This window comes from Lepisma saccharinum, chromosome 5, assembly GCF_977018435.1.
Source record: "Lepisma saccharinum chromosome 5, izLepSacc3.1, whole genome shotgun sequence".
Lineage (NCBI taxonomy): Eukaryota > Metazoa > Arthropoda > Insecta > Zygentoma > Lepismatidae > Lepisma > Lepisma saccharinum.
The window spans coordinates 80,047,854-80,066,147 of record NC_139233.1 but is presented as its reverse complement, the minus strand read 5'-3'; the positions used below and the strand labels follow the sequence as shown (position 1 = coordinate 80,066,147).

Sequence of the window (18,294 nt, the reverse complement as noted above, 5' to 3'; positions counted from 1 at the left end):
AGTATATGTTGTTACATAGGTAAGGCATGTTTAAAAAAGAGCAAAATCCACGACCACCGCTTGCACATCATAACAGATGGAAGGCCTGTGTTGCTGCAGCCATGAACCTTCGGGTTTAAGAAGGCTAGAGAGTTAGTTAGTTAGTTAGTTAAATTATGTAACCTTCTCCACTCACCAGTCTCCTCATCCCTTTTAGGTCCAAAGATTTTCCTAAGGATCCTATTTTCAAATACTCTCAATTTATGTTCCTCTTTCAATGTAAGGGACCAAGTTTCACATCCATATAATACTACAGGCAAAATTACTGTTTTGTAGATTTTAACTTTTAGTTTCTTAGATATTAAACGAGAAGACAAAAGTTTATGAAGAGACAAGTAACATGCATTTCCTGAATTAAGCCTACTTTTTATTTCCTCTTTAATATAATTTTCATTTGTTAATATTACTTCTAAGTATTTGAATTTGGAAACTGGTTCAAACGAGTTATCAATAACTAGATTTTGATTATTACCTAACACTAATAACTAGATTTTGATTATTACCTAACACTTGGTTTCGGCCTGTAAGCATATATTTAGTTTTCTCTTTGTTAACTTCCAAACCTATCTCTTTAGCAGATTTGAAAAATATTTTAGCATTATTCTTAATTGTATTCACATCATCCCCCAGTAAGTCTACATCATCTGCATATGCTAACAACTGAGTCACACCATTTAATTTTAGTCCTTCTTTAGTTTCGTTTACCTTCCTAACAGCATATTCTAAGGCAAAATTAAAGAGCAATGGAGATAATGCATCTCCTTGTTTTAACCCATCATGAATTGTAAATTTGTCAGACATATTAATACCCACACGAATTTTACTTTCTGTTTCACTGGTGCATATTTTTATCATACTAACAAGCTTCTTAGGTATTCAGGGTGGCTACAAACAAGCAGAAATGAAATTCCCTGACTTTTCCAGGTTTTCCAGGACAAAATTTACATTTTTCCCTGACAATTACAAACTAAATAAATCGATCCTTTTGCAAATAGAAATAATAAACTCACACAGGTCCACGTATGGTTTTGTTAAGTACCAATATTATCTTCTATGAAATTGACGTAATTTCTCTATTCTCTATGATTTGAATTCAAACTGCAAAATAGTGAATTTTGAAAATTATTACAATTCACAAGCAAGGGAAGGATTACGGAATTTTGTCATACGCAGTAAGTTTAAAATAAAATACTTGATTATTTTTAAAGTTACGACTAAATGAGATAAGAGTGAAGAGTGAATGATTAAGAAATACAATTTGTAATTTATCAGTCTCCTTATACATTCTCGCTATTATATGTTGATATTTCCACTGAGGTTTGGAACCCTCTGCTTGCAAGAACCATGAGTGCAGACTCATTTTTTAATGCATAAAGCTACTTCTCTCTTCCCTGTAAAGCAAACAACTTAACTCTTGCATATAAGTGAAACAATTGAATCGAACAAAATAAAGTGTCATATTTCCTTACATTATCAATGGGATTCTGCTTCAATACAGTATATCCAAGTGAAGTACTGTGAAACTGACAACATGCAGTTATACCATTAATGCTGATGAAAAGGGTACGTAGGTATAAGAAATTAAATGCAAGGAATTTATAGAATTGCATTGTATAGGTACCTGATTTAGCTAACCACACATTAAAACAGGAACACTCTAATAATGAAAGCTTCTGAAAGTTCATATACGAGGGGCATCCTGAAAAAAGCTCCAATGGTGTCTATACGCAGCAATAGTGGTCGGAGAGGACACACACACACATGCAGGCAGGAAGAAGTGGCGTGTAGCTGTAATCTGGTACAGTTGCAATGCAGCCGTTTTAGGACAGTTCTAGGTTAAAGATTGCAGCTCTCATACAGTCTCCCACCGACTGCGATGTAGCCTACATTGCACGCTCAGAATCTGGCACAGAGCCACCAGCAATCTTGTGAGGTGTGCAGACCGGATGTTGTGAGTGATAGTATGGTCAGACGATGGTGCAGACAATTCACGGAAGGCCAATCGAATGTGCACAACCCCATACAGCTGAGTACACACGGGCCCTTTGCATCACTTCAGGTGAGAGATCTTGGACAACTCCCTGTACAGCCCTGGTCTTGCATGTACCGACTTTCATCTCCCTGTTTAACTGAAGAGGTTTCTGGCAGGGCAAGGATTTGACAGATACACTGAGGTAGAGATAGTTCCAGTCTTTGCTGTCAGACACATATGCCATGGGTATACAAAATTTAGTGTCATGCTAGGACAAATGCCAGAACAACGGTGGTGATTATGCCGAAAATTAGGTTAGGACTCATTGTTACTAATGCAATAAATTAGAACTGATATTCTTATTTTATTTATGCCTAATCAGTAGGGACCTTGATATTTTGTTATTTTTTTTTAAATTGGTGTATTTTCTTCTTATTTTTTTTTTTTAGTATAGTGTTATTTTTCCCAAAATTCACATTTTCAGTTTAGCGCATTTTCTGGCAAATATCTGAAATTATACCTTCATGGTGTTTTTAAACTACTGTTTCAAATTGAAAATTACATGGCTTACGCCTCTTCGTGAGAGTTTGATATGTTGAAAGTTATTTTGGGAAAGTTACTTTCCATACAACTTTTTTTAATTTTAAGGTAAGGATTTTAGCTAATGGAATTTTCCCATTATTAACTGAAGAATGCATAATGACCATAAGTGGCGACGCACCCAAAAAAATTAAATCAATCAATCTCACGTGACAGATACGGATATATTACGGCACCAAAAATTGGCATTATCTTTTTTTTGACTTCTTTGTGTTACGTTTCCCAAAATTCGCGTTTTTGTTTTAGAACATTTATCTGACAAATATACCGAAATGTAATACTCCATTGTGGTTTTAAACTATTATTTTAAATTGTAGGTCACATGGTCTACGTATTTTCGTGACAGTTTGATATGTTGGAACAGATTTTTGAGGAAGTAAAAGTAAAGTGCTCCCCTGCACTTTTCCATGAAGGTGTATAGGGATGTGGAGTTAGGGCCCCACACTTTCTTGATCACAGCTGAAGGCAGGGGTGATGTGATCAGCACCACGCTCCTGGCTACCTTTATCCCTCAAAGTTTCCTCAAGGTACCAGCTTCATATGATGCTGGGTGGGCGCCGGAGCAGTTTGAATAGGTGGAAAACATCCCGGTTCTCCCCCGCAGGGATCGACCCTGGGTCTCTCGCATAGTAGTTAGACGCCCTAACGACTGAGCTCCATTATTACTTGCTCGACAAATGCCGATGGTGCACACTTAGCTTGGTAACTCAAAACATATCTCGCATGACAAATACTGTAGATGTGGCTCCTGTGTGACGGTAGATACGCACTCGATCTCCTGTTAGAACCCTGCCACTTTGCTCTGTGATGCAAATGGTTTTGATAGAAGTTGAAAAAATCGTGGGAAATACATGATTTAATGTGGCTGTCGGAATTAGTCTATGTACGTAGCACGTATCCTAGGTGGAGATCAAGTGGGTTGCCCACCCCCCTTCCCAGGTAAATGTTTCAGTATACACTATAGTTTACTCTTGAGTAAAATGTTGGAAAACTTGCATGTTCTATGTACACAAACATGGCCTAGAAAAGACAAGAATGGATTTCATGGAATTTTTCGTTGTTTTAGGACATTTCCTTTTAAAAAATCGCTTAAAAACGACAACAATTCGCATTTTATGCCAAATTCCCATTATTTCGATATTTCGAAAGGGCGAAAAATGTGTCCAGACATCACTGAACATTCCTAACTTCGCAGCAATTACCATTTTTCACGGTTTTCGCGTTTGAGAAAAATGAATGTCCCTACTAATGGGAAATTACTTTCTGGCCACCCCTCGTATAAATCAGTAGATGGAAAGTGAAAATTTAGCAGGGCTGGCAGAGAAAAGTCAATTCTTGAAGAAAGTGATTTGCTTTTATGATTGAATGATTCGAGAAAATATGATATTAAAATATTTACGTATTTATTATTAGTATTTTATTTCATAATATTGGACATTAACCTTACTCAGTGAGAGATTAATGACCATCTCTCACGAGTTTAAACAGACAGGACAGAGAGTTTTGTTAATTTTATTGCAATACTAGTGTTGCAGTAAATTTGAGGTTGGGAGCCAATTTTTATAACGTTCACCAATGCAGATTTATGTTTCATTTTTTTCCTGATAGTATTCAATATATATCCCATTTGGTTGGATTCTTCTTGATATCTAAGAATAGTGCAATGTCATTGCAAACGTATGTTAACTTGTGCGAAACCAGTAATACGTCAGGATGATGAAAGAAAACCTTCGTAAGCACTGCTACATTAAATAAGGTGAAGTGAGCCAGAAGAGTAATAAAATTTCAGCAGCATATTTGCAGTCTAAAGCTCTTCTTGTTTATGCATGCGATTTTTGTTGGATGTTGCAGTCCATGATATTTCTGTCGCATGTTGTAGTGATATACTCTGTCGGGTGGCGATATTCGACAAAAATCGTATGTATCAATGGAACCTAGTTGTTTCCATGTACCTTCAGTTTGCCCAACAAAATGCCTTACTACGACGTCAGACAACTATCGGACGGCCCCACCCGCTCGTATCCCCTCCATCTGTTGACAAGTCCCCTTACTACTCCAATACGGACAAGAAAAAATTATAATTCAATGCATTTTCCACGTAATATTTAGAAGCTTAACCTTTACTCCCCCGATGATACCATATGGTATCATCAGAGTAAGGTCGTACTCGCCCGATGATACCATATGGTATCATGGTGCTGATTACGAAATGGATGTGCTTTTTGGACCTTCATACTCTTATGTTTGGGTGGAAACTCTGACACAGGTCTGGAGCAAGCCTAGGAAATTCATATTGATGACCAACCTCCCCCTCCGCAACATATCCATGCCAGATTTCCGAACAGAGTTTCACATTTTGGCTCATTATTCAACTTTTATGGCACCCAGGAACATGAAACATGATTCAATCTCTTTGGAAACGTCCATTCTTTGAAGAGAATACTAACGTTTGCGACAAACTCCAGATTTTTATGTTTTTTTTCATTGAAATTCAGTGGTCACGCCCCCAAATCCCCCTTCCCCGGCGTTCTGAATTGTACACTGTTTCATGCTCTGATGTTTTAGCTGCAAAACAAAACTTATCCGAAGTAGATTGCTCCCATAGTGCCCGAGTTATAACAATTTTCTGAGCAATATGCAAATTACCTATTTTTCGTAAAAAACAGAGTTTCACATTTTGGCTTATTATTCAACTTGTATGGCACCCAAGAACATGAAACATGTTTCATTCTCTTGAGAAATGTCCATTCTTAGAAAAGAATACTAAAGTTCGCGCCTTCTCCCCAAAATAGCGGGAGAAGAGGGGACATACTCCAGATTTTTATGTTTTTTCCATTGAAATTCGGGGGACGTGCCCCCCCCCCCCCCCCCAAGCCCTCTTCCTCGGTCCGGTGTTCTGAATTGTACACGGTTACATGCGCTGATGTTTTAGCTGCAAAACAAAAGTTATCGGAATTAGATTGCTCCCATAGTGCCTGAGTTATAACAATTTTCCTCCAAAGAGTTTTCGAATTTAAAATTCCCGCCGAGAAGCCCGGGGAAGAGAAATTTAACTCTCCCCCCCCCCCCCTCCTGCCATCACTGGTTTCTGGCGCCGTGGTTGTGTTGCGCATAAAAGGGGCCTAAAAGTTGAGGCCGAAACTTACGAACGAGATTTCCTTTTCCCGTGCACAGTTCCATAACGATATCTTTAAATAAATAAATAATATAAAAAAAAGTCAATGAAGACGAAATTCCCTGACATTTCCCTGACTTTTTTTGACACCTCAAATTCCCTGACTTTTCCCGGTTTTCCAGGTTTTCCAGGTCTGTCGCCACCCTGGTATTCCAAACTCTACTAATATATTATATAATTTATCTCTTTTGACCGAATCATATGCTTTTTTGAAATCAATGAATAGCTGATGGACATTTTGATTATATTCCCACTTTTTTTCAAGTGTCTGTCTGATGTGAAAAATTTGATCTGTAGTTGATCTGTTGCGTTTAAATCCACATTGATAATCACCTATAATTTCATTAGCATATGGGGTTAGTCTTGTTAAAAGAATGTTAGATAATATTTTATATGTTGTTGAGAGTAGAGAAATTCCACGGTAATTATTGCAGTTCATTTTATCACCTTTTTTAAACACAGGAACAATTATGGATTCTTTCCACTGTTGAGGGATTTCTTCTTTATTCCATATTAAACAAATTAATTTATGAATTTGACATATTAATGAATTTCCACCATATTTAATTAACTCAGCTGGTATTAAATCAATGCCAGGTGCTTTGTTATTCTTTAGCCTTTTAATAGCATCTTTAACTTCAGTCAAGTTAGGTTCTGGAACTAAAGGTTCTGTTGTGTGGACTTCATTTACTTCTGATTTATCTCCTACATGGACATTTAAAAGGTCATTAAAGTAGTTCTTCCATCTATTTAGAATATCACTTGGGTCAGCTAGAAAATCACCGTCTTTATCTTTTATCAAGTTTACTTTAGGTTGCCACCCCTTTCTAAACTCATTTACACCTTTATATAAATCTCTGATATTTTTATTTTTGCTGTTGTTTCAATTTCGTTAATTTTGCTTTTCAAGTAATCTCTTTTTTTACTTCTAAACGTGCGGTTAACTTCTCCCTTTATTCTATTATAATTGTTTAGATTTGTATAATCAGAGTTATTTAACCACCTAAGTCTAGCCTGATTTCTTATTTCTATTAGATTATGACATTCATTATCAAACCATGGCTTACTTTTTCTCGGTTTATGGTATCCTATACTTTCTTTAGCTGCTGATTCTATTGCATTACGTATGTGCTCCCAATTCTTATTTACGTCTGTTTCATTTATATTTTCATCATCATTTACATCCTGCAAAACATCAAATCTATTTGACAGTTTAATTTGGTAATCTTTCTTAATTCTTTCATCAGTAAACTTTCCTGTATCAAATTTTAGAACTTTTAGATTTTGTTGCTTATGATTTATCACTGAGAGTCTTTCTCTTAATTTAGCAATTACTAAATAATGGTCACTGGCACAGTCAGCACCTCTATGTGTACGAACGTCAATTATACTAGTATGCCTTCTCTTATCAATGAGAATATGATCTATCTGATTATGAGTTTTACCATCTGGAGAAGACCAGGTATATTTATGGATATCTTTATGTTTAAAAGTGGTACTTTTCACAATTAAATTCTTTGAGGTTGCAAAAGTAATCAATCTTATACCATTATCATTACTTAATTCATGAAGACTTTCTTTACCAATCGTGGGTTTAAATGTCTCTTCTTTGCCAATGTGTGCATTACAGTCACCTAACAGAATTTTAATATCATACTGAGAAAATTTATCAAAGACCTGTTCTAACTCTGTATAAAAATCATCTTTAGTATTATCATCTTTATCTTCCGTTGGTGCATGTATGTTTATTAAAATAATTTTACACCACCTACCCTGTAAAACTGCATATGATATCCTATCATTAATAAATTCTACTGTTTTAAGAGATGAAAAAACCTGTTCCAAAATTATGATTTTCAGTACCACCATAGAAAAAAGTATAATTTGTGAAGATAGAAGGTGGATTAAATGCTTACTATTCTATGTGCATTTATCGTTCAAAATTGGAGGATTTGTATTGTAGAAAACCAATATTTTCCCATCTAAACAGAACAATCTATTGGGGAAATGATGGGACTATACATTTTATTGTTAAATTAAGGCAGTTGCTATTTTCTGAAAAAAAAATAGAGGTGATGCGTAAAAATGGATTTAATTTCTGGAATCAGCATTTTGAAATTATTCAGATCAGTCATCTGCGAGTCAACCAAACCCATGCAGGGTGGTATCATCATTCATCCATTCATATGCATTATCGTTTAGAGCAGTGCTTCTCAGCCCGATACAGAGCCCTGGCGCCGTATTACGTATTACACCAGACCGCGAGACACGAGATACAGTGGTTGACAACTACATTTAACCTAATTTTATATTTGTCAACAAGCCCAGACATAATCCAACTATTACCTTTTATGATCATTCCATAATGTATTTATTAATATTTCATATCACTATTAATATGATTAATTAATTAAAATGATTAATATACATATTAATTAATGTATTGTCAACAAAATTAGAAATGTATTTACGAGTTAAATTGTAGTGATCGGGTTATCATCAACTTTACATGCTACATGTTCTCAGATCAGTGGGAATGATGCCATAACAAAACGTATCTTGATCTTTGCCGGTAATTCGATGCCAGTGGAGTTCCTCGTTCCAACCAGAGTTTCTCACAACAAAAATGGTAAACCGAAGAAGAAGACAATAACCGGTTCAGCTTTAGGCTTGACTCGCTTTATTTTGGTTTTCTTTTTTCTTCTGGGAATCGTGTTGAGGATGGCTCAAGCGAAAATGGTTGACAACATTATATATATATATATATATATATATATATATATATATATATATATATATATATTACAGAGCATTCCCTGACATTCGCTACGAGACTCGGCGGCAAGCGGCCCGGCATCAGCGCTTGTCTTTCCCGGTGAACGGGTCCGCGACAGTGGCTCGCTAGTCTGTTTTTTTCGCTCTCCCTGCCTTCGCTCTTTTTCCCCTTCTGTTGACGTTGCAGACTGACGCCAGTATAATCTTCCCTCGGAAGTTGTGTTGTGTCGTGTCCGTGTGTTGAAGATTGTAACTTAATATGGCACCACAAAAGTTTACATTACAACAAAGGATTTCTCTTGTCGAGTGTTACTTCGGAAAGAGGAATTGTGGAGAATTGCGACGACGTTCTGCAACGAAATTTCCTGGTGTTCCCCGTTCTACATAGGACCACTATATTAAACATCGTAAAAAAAAGTTTCGAGTACAAGGGTCAGTTCTGAATAAAAGTGGAAAGAAAAATGGGGAAATCTAAAAAATAAAGTATACAAAGACAATCCGCACACCATCCGTGAGTTAAAAGAGAGTATTGTACAAAAAATCGGAAGAATTATAGTAGTAGACGAACTTGCACGTGTAAATGCCAATTTCCTTCGGAGATGCCAGGAATGTGTTGCAGCAGAGAGACATCATTTTCAACAGCTTCTGTAGTCAAGGTTAGTACACAATATGAAAACTGTAATTTTAATAGCCGACTCTAGTGACTGTCGCTGACCCGTTCACCGGGAAAGACAAGCGCTGATGCCGGGCAGCCTGCCGCCGAGTCTCGTAGCGAAGATTCGAACTTGTGTCCTCGAAGAGACTTCTAAGAATGGATTAGGAACTGATTATGGAAGATAGGTGACTATTCGACAGGACAAACAACACAAAGAATCGTGCTTTGTCCAGAATTCAAACCAAGATACTTTCTCAAGAAACCTGCATTTTAAATTTATCAATTCCTGGGACATATTCTGCTGCAAAGCACCGTCTAAAATATTCATAATCGCCACCTGCAACGTTGTATTAACCTCTCTCAAATCATACCTTAAAAATTGAATGATGATAAAATATGCTGATCCGTCTTAGCCAGAAATTCCCAACTTTTTTCTCTGGCATAAGCTCTACAATTACAACAAAAACTAGAAATGCAGTAGAATATTGGAAGAAGCCTCCGTTAAATTTTAAAATACGCATTTCTCCTTATTTGGCTGCTGCAGGCACCAGTGTGTGTCGATTAAACTATATAGAGGTTATCACCCTTGTATTTGTTCTGTACAGGGTGTATCAGAAGTCCCTTACCACCCCTTGTAAAATCCGCAGTGATGTATTTTCATGGAATTTGATATGGGCGATACAAAATAGTACCTTTTGGAGTATGTCACAGGAACGGCCGCATCTTGGTTCCGCCATCTTCAATTCAACTTTTTTTGTTTAAAATGATAGGTGGGTCATGTGATACATGAACATAGGCTAGAATTTAGTCAGGATGTCAAATCTGAAACCAGATTTCATGTAACTTCATTTGGTGAAAAGTTATTGGCAACTGAAAGTGATGTTTACTTGTTTGTTGCAGGTGCTGAACCATGCCGTTAAAAATTGAGGAACGCATCCAGATCGTCAAACTGTGAGGTGGGAGAAGTGCCCGTGCAGTGGCTGCCGATTTCAACCTGCGTCATCCAGAACGTCACCCTGTGTCACATGTTGCAGTGACACAGTTATTAACCAAATTCGAGGAGACGGGCACGGTCTTGGACAGAACGCGTAGTGGACGACCGCGGACAGTCACGGATGAAGCAACAGAAACGGCAGTGCTGGCTTCCTTCTCGACGTCACCGCAGCGAAGCACACGTCGTATAGCACAGTTCAGTGTACAGGGTGTTACAGATGCACAAGTGGCATCCGTATAAGGTGCAAATGCAGCAGCACCTCTCCGAGGACGATCCAGATCGCCGCGTGCAGTTTTGCGAGTGGGCTATCGCGCAATTACGGCTAAATCCAAACGTCGCTATGGAGATACTCCATTCCGATGAAGCGAACTTCTACGTAAATGGGGAGGTGAATAGGCAAAACATGCGCTATTGGTCGCATGACAACCCCGCATGGACAGATTACTCCAAAATGACCGGTGCAGGCAACATTATGGTGTGGGCAGTCATATGGGGAACATGGATAATCGGTCTTTTTTTCATTCAAGGAAATTTAAATGTGGAACGATACCTGGGGATGCTACAGGAACAGATACTGCCAGCTCTGATGTCGGAAGATGGTACATTTCCCAGGTTTTTTTTAACAAGATGGTGCCTTCCCATTATGGCGTCCAGGTCCGTCAGTACCTGGATGAACAATTTCCTGGGGCATGGATTGGTCGACGTGGGCCAGTTGAATGGCTTGCCCGATCACCAGACCTAACTCCAATGGACTTCTACCTTTGGGGACACGTTAAGACTATGGTGTGAAAATTCGTGATCTTCGTCATCTGGAACAACGTATCATGGCTGCCTTTGAGAAAATTTCACCAGATACCTTGCTCGGTGTCCACAGACATTGGGAGAAGCGTCTGCACACATGCATTGCCCAGCACGAACAACATGTGGAGCACATTCTGTAACAGGTAAACATCACTTTCAGTTGCCAATAACGTTTCACCAAATGAAGTTACATGAAATCTGATTTCAGATTTGACATCCTGGCAAAATTCTAGCCTATGGTCATGTATCACATGACCCACCTATCATTTTAAATAAAAAAGTTGAATTCAAGGATGGCGGCCATCCCCGTGACATATTCCAAAAGGTGTCCCCTAGGCCTATTTTGTATCGCCCATATCAAATTCCACGAAAATAGATCACTGCGGATTTTACAAGGGGTGGTAAGGGACTTCTGATGCAGCCTGTAGAATGAAAACAATACATTTTTTAAAGTTTTCACTAAAAATAACGGGTGTTGATATTTTTTGATCCGACATATTATCCTTCAACCATTTTTCTGTCCGTTCATGTATTTTCCGCAGTTATATTAAGTAGCATATTCCTAGAGAACTTAAAAAAAGTATTACCTCCTTAAGAGGTCAAGCAAAATTACAGCTTCCACCAGACACCAGGCCACGCAGGCACAATGTTCCGTTGTTTGCAAGTGGATTCCAACCGTATTAACTATTGAGGCAAGTAATAAACGTGATAATGCATCCATCATACCTTGATTATCAATCGAACAAGCAAAATAATCGGCGCACGAACAGCTCATTAGAAACCCACTCAACTTTTCATTGCACCAAATTATCCATTTACTGATAACATTGGGGAAAGTAAACCAAAGGTATGGTGAGATCATTTTCCTAACACCTCTACCTGTTCTGCATTTGCAGCTTGCGAGCGAGAGACGTACCGAAAAACTCCAATCAACAGGTGAGCCGCTGACGTCATCTCAATCCAGTACCAATCGCTAACCCTCTTGCTCACGCTCTACACTATTGGTAGGCTCGTTAGCTGGACTCGCGGCTGTCAGCAGATGTTCAGAAAATATTCAGACTCATAAGTGAAGTACATCAGAAAAGTGTTACCCAACAAGTCCAGCAAGTAGGTAGAATGGAAGCAACTACATTGTTATAGAATCATTAGAACACTGATATCACACTGAGCTACGGGTTGGCCTCCAGTCTGTTGTGGTAGGTTTTGACGCTAACAGGTATAGAAAGTTCTTGCTTGCACAAATATGCTATTGAAAAGGTCACCGCCCTCATCGGCGAGCTCTGGGTGGTCACATCGTGCTTTCAACCAAAAATCTGAAAGAGGAAGTTTCGAAAATATATTTTTCAGTCCAGTACAACATTCAAGTTGAATGAACTCTTCCTTTCCTCCATCTGTCAACACCGCTGGCAAATCGTCTCGATTAGAAAATTCATACTTTTCCCGCCGTAACTGATTTTTTAACAGATTCTATTGGTCCCTCTTGTAGATTCGACTCACATTATATTTAAACACACTATTAAAGATCTGGGAATTCAATTAGACGGAACTTCATCATGGTCACATCACACAAGTTCCGCCTTTGCATTTTTGTATTCTATAAGACGCATGTGTAAGTTCCTCCCCACCTCTATCAAAGCCAAACTATGCCAGTCCCTAGTTTTATGTCATTTAGTCTCTACTATGACGTAGAGTATTCAGACTTAACACGTGAGTCAGCTAGACGTCTGCAAAACGTTCAAAATGCCTGTGTACGATACATTCTTAATTTAAAATATTGGGACCACCTATCACCTTATTTTCTCTAATTAGGGTGGCTACGTATGCAAGAAAGACGAACGCTGCACACTCTGATCTTACTCTCCAAACTTCTTAACCTCAAGTCACCTTCCTATCTCCTCTCACGCTTCCAATTTCTTCACGAATTTCACGATCGCGACACCAGATCACGCAGCTCCTCATCTCTCTCTATCCCCGTCCACAGAGAAAACTTCTCCAACTCTTTCTCCGTATTCGCTGTAAGGCTGTGGAACCAGTTGCCAGAAAGCACTAGAGCAGTAAGCTCCGTCGCTACCTTTAGCAGACGTGTTCGCCACTTTCTTCAGAGTACTCGTTAGATCTTCACCTGTCAAGCAGACTGAACGGCACATGCAAGTAAATGAATTCTTAAAATACCTTGTAGTTACGTAAATACAATTTTCAATTTTGCATTCAATATTTCGTATATTATATATTGTGTGCTATATTTAGCGCGATAAGATTTGTATGTATGAGTATAGTGTATGCGCGCGCGCGCGTGCGTGTGTGTGTGTGTGGACATTGGTAAACCGTGTGAAATAAATAAATGTACTTTGTGTTTAATATAATAATGTATAAAGTTGAGAGGAAGAAATACTTTGTAAGGTCTTAACTCCGCCATTTAAAACAAGACGTTAATAAATAAATATCGTTTTAAATACTATGTGCATGTATGCCTTCATGGCGTGGTGCTAAGCACAGGGGAGCACGTTACTTTTACTTTACTATGTGCATCTACAATATATTTTTCTGGATTTCCTCTGATTCTAACACTACCGTTGCGCTTTAATTTATTAATTTTGCATTCATAAGAACACTGGTGATTCCTCCATGTAGGAAGTGAGGAACTTCCTACAGTTTCATTTATACCTATTCGCTACTCGACTGTCAAGTCAATGTGTTAGCTAAGAGTCAATGTGTTAGCTATCACCCGCTTGTTCCAGATCTGTTGCCCAAAGACGGCCGTCTTCGACTGCCGCTGAGGAACCAGACTATCCAAACGCCTACACAGGCAGATGGGTGAATGGCAATGGAAGGAAGGGCGATGGTACGCGGGGGGTTGCCCAGTTATACGGTCTGCGAGGAAGGTCCCGTGGATTCCTCAACAGTGATGCCAACTCTAGCATAATGGTTCTAAACCATTGCTGGTGCGAGGCACTACGACATGCTCACCTTCAGAATAATGAGGTGCCCGAATGTGAAGAAGGCACGCAGTCCAGGCTGGCACTAAGTATAGACCTTTTCGCACTTCATTGTAAGGATATGTACAAGTTTTCTTTGGCACAAAGTGGACGTAAATACAAATCCATCCACCCTTTAGTAACACAATTTCCAGCGGGGCGGGGGAGGTCGATGAACATGTGTCCACTTCATGAACTGGTTGGTTGCTGCCTGCCAGCAGCGCGTGTGGGCGGGAGGTTTAGATTTTCTAACTGTCGGCTGACAGGACAGCTCCAAATTGAATTCTAACGAAGATATTTTGAGGAAATATTTATTTTTAAGAAAATCTCCAGATCTTATTTGTACTTCTCTAGCGGACTTGTATGCCAAGGGACAAGCTTTTACAGGCCCTGATCCATCCTCTTGTTTTCATCTTTTCTTTTAGCATAATTTATGAGTTGAAACAGCACCTTTTCTTATCAGGAGGTTGGTATTGGCAAAACTCCCATACAGCACAAATCTCCCAGGGATATCCACAATGTCCATATCAGATCCATGGATATTATGGATATCCATTGAATGTACATTAGATATTCATTTCTGGATATCAATGGGACGTCTTAGGATATCAAGAACTGGACATCTAAAACTAGACAAATTCTTGATTAATACACAGCCTAAACGTGTGTAGAACTGGTTGCAAGAAACATTGCCCAATTCCGAATATCCAATACGTCGCCAGTTCTCTTCCAAAACTGAATATCCAAAACACATCAAATTCTGGATATCCAAAACATATCCAGATCTTGTCCAAAATTGGATATCCAAAATACATACAATTCTGGATATCTAATACATGTCTAGAACTGATCCAGAACTTGTTATCCAACAATGAACATAAATAGGATATGTTTCGAATATTAGAAAATGGTAGGGATGTGCGGGATCCCGAAAAGTCGGGACCGGGATCGGGAAAAAAGTTTCCCGTCCCAATCCCGACTTCGGGAAATGAATTCCCGACTTTCGGGATCCCGAGCAGTCGGGAAATACCGAATGGTCATTTTTAAAAGTCGTTAATTCTCGACGTTTTCTGCGTTGTAAATGTCTGGAACTTATCGAAAATTGTTCGTTTTTGTAGAAGAAATGCGAAAACAATCACTTAAAGGTGAAAATGACGTGTAGAATTCGAGATTTCCAGAGTTTCGGGAAATTTTGAACATTTCCCATCCCGAAAATTTCTCGACTTTGTCGGGAAATTGCGAATTTTTCCCGTCCCGAATGTCGGGATTTAAAAAATTCTGTCCCGCACACCCCTAGAAAATTGTCATAATTCCCGTTGTGTATACTTTTTATACTTTATCTTGCAATTGAAACATAATTGCATTGAAGCATTAGCGTTTCTAAACTTATTTACTTGTTTTATTTAGCGATTTAATATTTTTCTTCTTAGAATCAGAATATTTCGATTTAGTCTTACTAAACGCTACAATACAATCGAGACTAAAATCGAGTAAATCCTACTTAGCTCAACCGGGAAAACCCGTTCCTTATATATATTTAGCATAGACACACACACATGATTGATTTGTTGTTTTAAGTCCACTTCATGCATAGTTATAAGCTAATCGGGACCGGAATTAGTTTAAAGTGGGATTCGAACCACTGTGTAATGTGCCTCTACCGGGTATCGAACCCGGAACCCCTTGATTACAAGACGACGCTGCTAAAACTACGCCATCGGGAGGCCCCTCGTGCTCCAATGTAAAGCTTATGGCAACCAAACGACGAACAAATTTCTCTTCGAACACAACCATCAGAAAAGTTTGGCGATGAACAGACATATTCATTTTCCCGAAGAAACTTCGCATAGTGCTAAACAGAAAGGAGAAGAATGGGGTAGAAACGCAGGGGGTGTTTCTTGAAAGCTTGTAACGCGTGTTTATCCGTTTATGTGAGCGCGCGAGCAAAGTACGGCCAACGCTCGGCTTCCTAATGTAATGGAGGCAATTACTGCCCACAACACACGGTGCCAGGCAGGTGCTGGATGGGCGCAGTAGGCGACGGCAGTTCGTGACTAGAAGCTAACAATGCTCCTCCAGCGGTGGTCGGACAACTAGAGCCAACTTGCCAAGTGTCACCTACGTGTTGCAGACCCTTCTTACGTCGGGAGCTAAAACAGGTATCTATATCACATTGGCTCTCACTCTTGCTACTATTACGATTTATCTCAACGTGGCACATTTTATCACGTTACGGTGTCAAGACAGTATCTGGATGGAAATTTCTCTCGGAGAAGGGAAATCTGAATTGAAGGGCGGGTAAACGAGGGATCGTTTCTCTTTCCCTAAAAAAGTTTGGCGAAATGGGCAAAAAGCAGCTCAGACAGCACACAAGGACTTTGACAGATTCTATTACCTTCAGTTTAATTTTCTAAACACCACCTCATTGGCTACAATATTTTCTGCCATGGATGCCGCCGTGTAAATAATTTTAGAGAGAATACGTATTCTTGTGGCATAATAACCGTCAAGAGCCATAGGGAGGAGCAACTCGGGCACTCGCCAGAGGACCAGCGCTTCAGGCCGCCTCGCACCAGATAAAAATCGTTTGTGTGCGGTTTATTATGAGTTATAAGTAGAGATTGGATTCTTATGAAATATAAAAGTACAAAACATGTAACAATAATTGATAAAATATGTACCTAAATATGTATTATCATACGGATATGTAGCACAGAATAAGTAACATTAATAATAATCGAGTATCCAAGCAATTTCAATGAATTCTGCTAGATAGTTATTTTATTTGAACATATTCAACATAATTTTAAGGACGTAAGTTGTTCAAATTAAAATTTGGATCAAATTTATAAACTCAAAAAAGCACAGCAACGTGTTTATATTTAAGAAACCAATTTGGTTAACTATTAATTAATTTTTAAAAAGGTAGAATATGTAAACATGAAGAGAGCTCTTCGTAACTTTCGAAACAAGTTGTAAAAAAAAAGGCGTCTATAGAAAGAACAATCGAATGAAAATACATAGCTACTTTTGTACAAGGGAACATATTGTGTAACTCGCTACGTACAGGAAAGTAGCTTTCTTGTCCACAGATGCCAAGCTTCTGGATGCTTTGCCTACACCTAAAAACGAAATGAAAATATGTAACCAGAAAGGGGAGGGGAGAGAAACTCCAGCATCTTTCGATAAATAACAGTTCCAGTATTTTTTTTCTTCAGCCTGTCTTTCGACTTAGCAGTCAATTTTAGGTGACCGTAAGCACTATGCATTTCATTTATTAGAAAATATGACATCACATGAGATACAAATTTTCTTCATCATGTTTCAGAGATCGAAAATATAGGAAAAAGGATCAAGATAGGAAAAAATTGCCGAAATATGTTGTTTTATTTACAGGGTGTCCGGCTTAGACCTTTAACATTACAAAACAGTATAACTTTAGTTACATTCAATTTCAAATGAAACTTATTGTTTGTATGGGACTGGCAACTGTGGCCATTTGCGAGAATTACCAGTACTTCGAGTTGATGTGACGCGCATGCGCGTGTAACGTATAACTCCCAAGATGGCGGAGTGGACGGTTCGGCAGAAAGTGTTCTGCGTTCTTTCACTGGAAGAAAACAAATATGTGAAGCTTGTTCAACGTGCTTTTCGGCGTGAATTCAATCTTCAACGTCACGATAATGTTCCTTCCTATCTGAGTATTGCTAAGTGGGATAAACAACTAAGACAAACTGGAAGTGTTGTGTCGGTGCGCGGGAAGTACGCGAAGCGGAAGGTATCAGAGGAAAACATTGAAGTGATTCGCACTGCATTCACAAGAAGTCCAACAAAATCAATAAGACGTGCAAGTTTAGAGCTCAACATTCCTCGATATACTTTCAATGACGTTGTACACAAAAGGTTACGTCTATGGGCATACAAGATCCAGTTACATCAATGAATTTATCCTGATGATAAACCTAAAAGACGGACGTTTTCGTGCAAAATGTTAACCGAAATTGACAACAACAATGCTTTTCTGGACAAGGTGTGCTTTTCTGATGAAGCTGCATTCCACACGTATGGCAAAGTTAACAAGCAAAATTGCCGTATTTGGAGAAGTGAAATTATGAGAGACTCTCCAAAAGTTAATGTGTGGTGTGGGTTAATGAAAGAGAAGATAATAGGCCCGTTCTTCTTTGCGGAAGAAACAGTGAGAGGAACGAATTATTTAGACATGCTTCAGCATTACGCTGTGCCTCAAATGCCTCCAGAAACAATTTCCAAACAAGATGGAGCCCTGGCAAATTTTGCTATCATTGTACG

At 38.7% G+C, this 18,294-nt stretch overlaps 1 protein-coding gene across 1 annotated transcript in view; it reads right to left on the bottom strand.

The window, feature by feature from the left end:
* The window catches only part of tai (basic helix-loop-helix family member taiman), a 301,547-nt gene that overhangs the window by 161,836 nt on the left and 121,417 nt on the right, over nucleotides 1–18,294 (bottom strand). The gene's annotated exons all lie outside the window — the stretch shown is intronic.